Source organism: Crocuta crocuta, unplaced genomic scaffold (genome assembly GCF_008692635.1).
Source record: "Crocuta crocuta isolate KB4526 unplaced genomic scaffold, BGI_CrCroc_1.0 scaffold112, whole genome shotgun sequence".
Taxonomy (NCBI): domain Eukaryota; kingdom Metazoa; phylum Chordata; class Mammalia; order Carnivora; family Hyaenidae; genus Crocuta; species Crocuta crocuta.
Window position 1 is genome coordinate 8240228 of NW_027528818.1, and position 9560 is coordinate 8249787.

Consider the following 9560-nt stretch of genomic DNA (forward strand, 5'->3'; position numbering starts at 1 on the left):
TGAGAAAATGCTTTTAACTGGGATGTATGACTTAAGTATGATCCAATAATCACATACCCTTATCTAAATTAACATGAGAGGGGGCATATAACTTCACAGGGCCTATTTCTATTCTATCAATCATTTCTCCATGTTTATATATGTATATTTATATCTAAACTAAACAACATTTCAGTATAAATTGTTTGTCAAAATACCATTTTTTTTTAAAAAAATCTATTGAATAATGATTTGGAACTAAATTATCTATAACTTTCTGAAATTGCCATGCTCACAAGAACACACCCTGAAGACATAAAGAACTTTGGCACTGAGGGACATTTGGGTGGCGCAGTTGGTTAAGCTTCCAAATCTTGATTTCAGCTCAGGTCATCATCTCATGGTTTGTGAGTTCAAGCCCCGCATCGGGCTCTGTGCTGACTGTAGGGACCCTGGCTCTCCATCTCCCTTTCTCTCTGACCCTCCCCCCGCCCCACTCTCTCTCAGTAAATAAATAAACATTAAAAAAAAAAAAAAACTTTGGCACTGAGCTATTTGTATGGGAACACAATTGGCTGAGTTTTTTGTTTTGTTTTGCTTTTGTTTTTGGGAGGGGGAGGCAGGAGAAGGGTTACTTAATGTTTTCCTATTTAAGGATTCTTTATGGTGAGAACCCAAGATACTAAACGTCTGCTAAATCATTGCAAGCATATACAATGTTCATAATACTCAAACATAAAGTCATTAGAGGGGAAACATTGATGCTGCTTTGACTCAGTCTAAGGAAGCGATGCAATGGGCTTCACAATGTCACAGGACTTTCCCAGAATTTCAGTGCCACCATGCATTACAAGATTATTCTGTAATAAAAACAAAACACACTTTTAGCTCCCTTTATTTTTTAAATACCTCCACACTTAAAAAGAAGAACAGCATAATAATTATAACATGAGTTCTGAGGTTAGACAGCCTAGGTGCAAACTCATCTGTACTCTCCCATTGTTTGATACCTTATTTAGCCTTTTTTTTTTTTTTAAATGGGAATAATAATAATTACTTCCTAGGGCTGCTATGATAACTAAAATGAGATGATCAATTTTAAGTGCTTTGAAAAGGGCCTATTTCAAGGTTTTTGAAATAATTATTATTCTCATAATAGTTCTATTTAGTCAATATCTGTTGAATATCTGTTATGTGGCATGGAATGCTAAGTGTTACAGGGAGTTAGCTCTAGGTAAGCACAGTAAGATTAACCATAAAAAATGGCAAATGTGGTTCTAAGAAATAAAATTCTTTTAGCATCTGGATATTTTTCTTACAAAATATTTCATAAATGTGAAATCCTATTGCTATAAATGACATTAATATCTGCCAATCCATTTTCAAAGACTAAGTTTAATTTTAAAAAAGGCATTGTAAGAGTACCGGATAAAACTTAAAAAAAAACTCATGTAAGTTGTACTATCATAGTTACTATTTCATGTTGGCAAACGCAGCCTGCTTTTATCATAATATAATGCAGTGCAATCCCTCATTTGACTAAACATAGGCAAATGGCAAAGCAGCTGGTTATGCAATATTCTAGAAAAGCTTAAAAGACCCGGAGAAGAAATGAGTTGCTAAATGTTGTGATTGAATCAAGATTTTCTTGTCAAACATAATTAGCTGCAGATTGGAGTGGGTCAGTGGTCAGACTTGGTTGTCAGTACCTAACGTTGCAAATAGCCTTAGGGAAGCAAGAATCCTGTATTTTAAACTCGGATTGAAGGAAAACTATGAAGATGGAAATAGGGCTTTCACAGCTGCAAGGCTTGAAAAAATAACAAACAAAAAACCCAAAGCTGTTATTTAACCTGTCTTGGCAATAGTTTTCTGTAGGAGAGTTGGCAATCCTAGGATACATGGATGGTATGGAAACCAAATGTGTTTGCAAGATATGTCTGTCCAACATGGTCACTGATGATTGAAAGCATTATCATGTTCACATTGGCATTTACCACCTATAAAGTGAAAAATAACCCTTGTAATACAATCATTCCTGCAGCGACCTTAAAACAATAGAGATGTTAAATGGCTTGTGAAATGTAAAACATGATTCTCTTACGTTCAGCACTTGACACATACTATGTTAATTCTCTTTGACAGTATTCTTCCTTCTGATGAGTATTTTCTTTGCCATAGAAGTAATCATGTATAATCTTTCAATTTACTTTTCACTTCAGAACCTACATGTGATGATTTTATTCATATAGCAAAACTAAAAAAGATAATTTTATGTTTTGTGGCCACCAGGTGGAAGACCTACAGAATATACACAGAAAGAATAAACTGTGTCTGATTTCTGTTTAGGGTGCTGTTAGGATTTCTACTGAATTGGTATGGGTATATAATTTCTTCAGGATTTTAAACATGAAGGCAACTTTGGATTCTTCATGTAGAAAACGGCGTGGCATTCCAGAGCTAGCATTTAATGATCCTATCTTTATGAGATACAACAATAACAGGAACAATGACAACAATGGCAACATAGGTTTTAATTTGCCAATATTTCAGAGCTTTAAGATGCACGGATTTCCATGCTCTTCCCCTTGCAAATTTTTTGGTAAGTGTATGTTTTATCCTTGAAGCACACTTTAAATGTTTAGATATAGATTCAAAGTCCAACTTATTCACTATTTTTTTATGTTTATTTATTTTGAAAGAGAGAGAGGGACAGAGAGAATAAGAACCAGCAGGGGAGGGGCAGAGAGAGAGAATCCCAACCAGGCTCTGCACTGTCAGCTCAGAGCTATGACAAGGGATTGATCTCACAAACCTTGAGGTCCTGAACTGAGTCTAAATCAAGAGTGGGACGCTTAACCAACTGAGATACCCAGGCACCCCCCACTATTTTTTTTAAATCATGTTGTGGGTTGAATCATGTATCCTCACCTCTACAGATACGTTGGATTCCTAATCCTCAGTGAATGTGGTTTTACTTGGAGATAGGATCTTTACAGAAATAGTCAAATTAAAATGAGGTTATCAGGGTTGGCCTTTATCCAGTATGACCAATGTCCTTATAAAATAGGGAAATTTGGAGACAGGCACACAGAAGAAGAAAGCTGTGTGAATAATAAAGGCAGAAATGGGATGATGTTTCTATAAGCCAAATACTGCCAGCAAATCATCAGAAAGGAGAGGCACAGGACAGATTCTTTTCACAGCCTTCAGAAAGATCTAAGCCTTCCAGCATGTTTATTTTGGACTTCCAGACTCCAGAACAGTGAGACAATAAAGTCTGTTTGTTTAAGGCACCCCATTGTACTTTTGCTAGAGCTGTTAAGGCAGCTCTACAAACTAATGAAAGTAAAGTGCTGAAAAGGAGAAAATACAGATGGGCTAATTTTTTTGTTGATTTTCCTCTCACATAAACTACTTTGTTCGCACCAAGAATTGTTTCTTGCCTCTAATTGATTCACGTAAAATTAATCAAAGATTTGGGTTGCGTTTGCTTTTACTTGACATTTCCTTCAAAATTGATTTTGGGGGGTGGAGGCAGGGGTAACTCCTCTCTGGCCTCTGTTGACACATTCACTAGTTCACTAGCTGGAGCTTTTGATGATTAACGCCACTCATCAGGCCCGCTCCTTCCTGCTCATGTATCATAAAGGTTTCCAGCAGCCCCCAGCAGTGTCATACTAATTCAGTACCCTGGCAAAATTAGCAGCCGGAAACAAACCTTTGTAATTGTCTTCCTTTATAAACAGCATTGTTCATTCAGTAAAGGATAGCAGTTCCTGCCATAATTGTTTCTGCACTGAAAAGTTACTTTCTTTCCATCAGTCTTAAAAATCAATCAAAATGAATGCACATACAATTAGCCAGGCTCCTGAGAAAGGGAACATTTCTTTTTCTTTGGAACTCCTCTGATTTCATCTCTGAGTGGGTCTATTGTGCAAGGATTTTTTTTTAGGAAGCACAAAGTACATTTAATGTGCCTTGAAGTTGCCATTGGAGAGAGTGGAACGACAGATGGAGCATGAATAAGCCTATGCCACTATCTTTTTTAATCTCAAAAAATCACTTTTTGTCTCAACAAAACTGTTAATTCTTTATACCATTTAAATGTGGAATTTGGGGCTTTCTGGTGTCCAAAGTCGAATACAGAAATTGTAAACTGAGGGTAGTGTTATGTATAGAAGGCAAGTATATAGAAATTGTTAATTTCTTAGTATGAAAGGGATTTCCTGTCAAGCATCCTCTGAAATAATATAATGCATCTTCTTCAAATTGACTAGAATTTTAATGGATGTAGACCATAGTAATTTAACAGTTTAGCAATTTTTATGATGTTGCAATTGTGAAAAATATTGAAGTACATCTTTGTATGGATAATAATAAAGTAATTATTTATTTAATGGCTGTGTGCCATTTTGCCTTCCCACCCATTCTCATTCACAGCAATGAATGAGAATTCTTATTGCTGCACATCCTCACCAGCATTTGGGGTTGTCAGTGTTCCACATTTGTCTATTCTAAAAAGTGTGTAGGGGTATCTTATTGTTGCTTTAATTTGCTTTTTCCTGATGACATAGGATGTGGAACTTTTTTTTCATATGCATATTTGCCATGTATATATCTCAAGGTCTTTGGCCCATTTTTTAATTAGGTTGCTTTTTACTAAAAAATTTTTTAATGTTTTTATTTTATTTTTGAGAGGGAGGGACAGAGTGTGTGTGAGCAGGAGAGGGGCAGAGACAGAGAGAGACACAGAGTCTGAAGCAAGTTCCATGCTCTGAGTTGTCAGTGTAGAGCCCGATGTGGGGCTTGAACTCACAAATTATGAAATCATGATCTGAGCCGAAGTCAGACACCTAACTGACTGAGCCACCCAGGTGCCCCTAGGTTGTTTGTTTCTTATTGTTGAGTTTTAAGAGGCCCCCTATGATACCTACTGTACTTATATATATACTTATATACTCTATATATTTAGCATAATAGTCCTTTATCATATGTATCTTTTAAAAATGTTTTCTTCCAGCCTGTGGCTTGTCTTATTATTCTCTTGACATTGTCTTTCACAGAGAAGAGGTTTTCAATTTCAGTGAGGTCCAGTTTATCAATTATCTCTTTGTGGATTTTGTCTTTGGTGTGTTATATCTAAAAAGTCATTGCTATATCCAATTTTGCTATAATATTCCTCCTGTTATCTTCTAGGAGTGTTATGGTTTTAAGTCTGTGAGCCATTTTGAGTTATTCTTTTGTGAAGAGTTTCTGTCTAGCTTCTTTTTTCTTGTTGTTGTTGAGTGTAGATGTCTAGTTATTCCGACACCATTTGTTAAAAAGACTGTTTTCCTCCTTTGTTAAAAATCATTTCACTATATGTGGGGTTATGTCCGGGCTCTCTTTTCTCTTCCACTGATCAGTTTTCAGTTCTTTCACCTATACCATGCTTTCTTGAGTACTAGAGCTGTAAAGTAAATCTTTAAGTTGTATAGCATTAGTCTCAAACTTTGTTCTTCCCCTTCAATATTGTTTTGTCTATTTGAGGTCTCGTGCCTCTCTATATAAACTTTAGTATCAATTTGTAGATATCTATAAATTAACTTGTTGGGAATTTGATTGGGATTGCATATCTTACTTTATTTTTGTGCTAAGAACTCAGTCAATAAAAGCAATATCATACTAGCAAATTGAAAGAATAATTCCTCTTAGTTGCATCTTTCTGCTGGGTTGAGAAAAAAAATAAGAGAATTGCTCTCATAATAAACTCTGTTCTACATAGAATGTCATGTAAGTTAGAAAAATAGGACCACATTTCACCACTATTTGGTGAATGTCAGCTGAAAAACGCCATAACATGGTGACTTTTCAGGATCAGTATGGTGCTATTTAAGATTGTGTTCACATGCAGGTGGCTTTGAATGGTGCCACACCAGGTGATTTTTCTTAATCACCTGGTTGACTTGATGTCATGCAAACACTTTGCTAAAGAGATTTGGGTATATGCTCTCTTGTGATTAAGTTGGGTTATACGTTGTTATTTACTATCACTAAAGGTGTATTAAATTCTAAAAACTGGTTTTATCTACCACGTTAAGATAAATGACGGGTCATGCATTTAAAATAGGGGCGTAAACATGTATTTTTTTGTTCAAACTTGACACATATATTTTAGCTGTAATTTCTTGCGAGTGTATAATATTCTCTAAAAGAGGCAATTTACTTCAGCAAGGCAATAATTTAACTTGCAATGTGTTTAACCTCTAGTGACCAAATATACTAAACAAAAAAAATATCTACAAAGGTTGCAAACAAGTTTTTTGTTTGTTTGTTTGTTTGGGTTTTTTGGCTGAGTAAAAATAACTTGCTATTCATATTATTATTTTGTTTTGGACCTGTTGAGTTGAGCAAAATGATACGAATGAGGTTCTAGCTGAGATTACTTATTCAAGCAAAAACAGAATTAGAAGGGGCGGTGACACATACATCATTGCCACTATTAGAAGCAGCTTCAAGAATTCCGTCTCAGTTGAGTGCATTAAACTCTGTGAATGACTAGGCAGGCAAAATTATAGTCCACTAGGATAATTATAGTCCGCAGTCATATCTAATGGGATCTGCATAAATCAGAGTATTGTTCGCCACAAAGTGTATTTATACTTGTCAAATGATTGTAATTGGACATTTGCAAAGGACCGTTTCAATTTATAAACAGGACTTTTAAAATGAATATTTATAAAGCACTTGTTAAGGAAAATAAATTTACTCAGGTAATTTTGAACTGTGATTTTTACAGCATGTAATATAAAACCACCTCTTCTTAAAGAAACCTCTGCTAAGCCTCTGTTAATGATAAAGCTCAAAAATTAGATAGAGATGGATATGGTCCTTTTAGTAGTTTACAGGGCAAAATATTTCATAGTATCTATATATCATCAAACAAACAAACAAACAAGCAAAGGGGAGCACAAATTTAAATTCCAAGCTGTGGGGCTATTTTTTTTTTTTTTTTTTTTTATGGAGGGAATAGCACCAAGGTGATACACACTGGTAAACAGATGTATACCCCAACCTGTACAACTTATGTAAAGTGTGACAGATAATTCTACCTAGATTATAGAACTTTCCAAAAGATGTGAGTAATGATTTATTACAGAAATTATCAAGAATTAGGGACTTAAGGGGCGCCTGGGTGGCTTAGTCGGTTAAGCGTCGGACTTTCGCTTGGGTCATGATCTCGCGGTTCGTGGGTTCGAGCCCCGCATCGGGCTCTGTGCTGACTGCCAGCTCAGAGCCTGGAGCCTATTTCAGAGTCTGTATCTCCCTCTCTCTCTGACCCTCCCCTGCTCACGCTGTCTCTCTCTCTCTCCTAGAAATAAATAAAACATTTAAAAAAAAAAGAATTAGGGACTTAAATGAGGCTTTTAGACTACCATATATTCTACATTGGAAAACACATTTTTGGATATAAATTATTTTTTATCTTATTCAGTATTACTTCATTTTTAGTCGAATTAGTTTATAGAACAGATCCTTTTCAAAGAAACTTTGATTATTATTAGCATTACCTGTTATAAAGTATGAACAGCCAATATAAGAACTCAATTCCTTCAAACCATTGACTGGCCACCTACTCTGGGCCTATTTATGTTAATCCAATGATTATTCTATCTATCATGGGTACCATTAGTGGAAAATATACATTCTCATTTATTGCTAGGACATGGCCCACAGAACTCTTTCTCGTTTCTGATTCTATTGATTTAGTTTGGACTGCCAGAATCTAAGATGTCTCCAATAAAAATAAGCCCACAGTGGGGCGCCATGGTGGCTTAGTCGGTTGGGCGTCCGACTTTGCTTGGGTCATGATCTCGCGGTTCGTGGTTTCGAGCCCCACGTCGGGCTCTGTGCTGACTGCCAGCTCAGAGCCTGGAGCCTGTTTCAGTCTGTGACTCCCTCTCTCTCTGACCCTCCCCTGCTCACGCTGTCTCTCTCTCTCTCTCTCTCTCTCTTTCCTAGAAATAAAAAAAAAAAAAAAAACATTAAAAAATAAAAAGCCCACAGCAGAGAAGCTTTTGTGGCCTATTTCTGCCTCCTTTCCAATATGGAGTTTGTTTGATTCCCCTTTGATCATCCAAGGTTCAATACCTCCTCTACATTAATCAGGACTATACTGACATAGCCACTGGTTGAAAGAAAACAAGGGCATTGAAGGGGAAATGGTGCGAGTCACAAAAACCTATGGCTGTTTTAGTTCTATCAACATCCCTTTATTCTTATTGGCAAAACTTCTTCTTCTACCCAACTCTACCCAAGTAGAGCGCTCTAGATTTGTTGTTAACAAAAAAGCTTTTTCTCCAACACGTACAAGAAAGCTTTGCTTCTTTAGGAGGAAAGACAGTTTTGGATTTCCTCTAGAAATTAGAAGGTCTTTCAGCTCGTCCTAACACCTAACTTATGTTAGGAATTGCTTGTCATTCCCTGATAGGAGCAAATACTTTCCCAGTCGTAATTAACATTTATTCTGCCTTCCTAGAAACTTTCCCATTTGTCTTTGATGCCTAATTTATTTTCATCACTCAAGATTCAGTTCAACCAATATATTGTCTTCACTTTTTTTTTCTCTCACTCATAGTCTGTGTCAGGTAATGTTCTTTGAACTTTCTGCATTTTGTTGATAAAACTTTTTATAATATTTTAAAAAATGATATTCTCAACTTAACTGTGTAATCCTGTGTTCAGAAGCCTCAGACATTAAACTCTATGTTCACAGTGTCTACATCTGATCGACACATTTTCAATCTACAGGGGGATTATGATAACTCCTATGAGTCATGATGATAACTCGTATGATCTGCCTGGGCAAAACCTTCCAGTGCCTTTCTGTATGTCAGTCTGTAGTTATCTACGTATCTTCCTATACCCTCTCCTGTGTTGCAAGGGATCCTGGCATTATACTTATCAAATTGTCTTTTTTTAAGCATCTTCAATGAGATTAATATTCTGCTAACCACATATATTTATATGAGATTTTTGAGATATAAAGGAATAATAATAATAACACATTGCTTTTTTTTGTAAGAGTGGTACACAAACACATAAGCTTCAAAGACATGACTTGTGTAGCAACTTACCCCTTTGAGTGCCGTGGGCACCATGATGATGAAACATTCGGATGTCAAAAAGGTGACTTTTACAGAAGCATTGCAAACATTGAGGGGAAAATGGATATGGAAAATCCATATCCAACAGGTTTATTTCTATGAGGAGAAATCTCTGGCCTCTCCATTATGAAAAGGATCTCCTATAATTATCCTCCCACCAGGTGACTGGCTGGTTCCCCTGGGACATAAAGCCCCATTATTGAGTCAGTGTTGACCTTTACATTGGCTGGCTAAGCACTTGGCACCAATGGTGGCTCCAGGTGAGATCTGCGAGGGAAAGTTCATGTTTATAGCCTACGTAAGCTCCGCTTGGACTAACATGGTCACGCTGAATGTGAGCCAACTGAACAAGCATCAGAGTAGCAAAGAAGTTATCAACAAATTCAGATACCATCAGCTTAGAAAGCTCATCTCAGCTTTCCATTTTGGGTC

General features: G+C 36.4%; 1 long non-coding RNA gene across 1 annotated transcript; it reads right to left on the minus strand.

Moving 5' to 3' along the window:
- Positions 1–680: 680 nt before the first annotated feature.
- On the minus strand, positions 681–9264 carry LOC144224817 (uncharacterized). The gene is made up of 2 exons (XR_013333155.1): positions 9099–9264; positions 681–839 (listed from the first exon to the last, which is right to left on the minus strand). It is a non-coding gene; the product is annotated as an uncharacterized LOC144224817 (long non-coding RNA).
- Between the last annotated feature and the right edge of the window lie 296 nt (positions 9265–9560).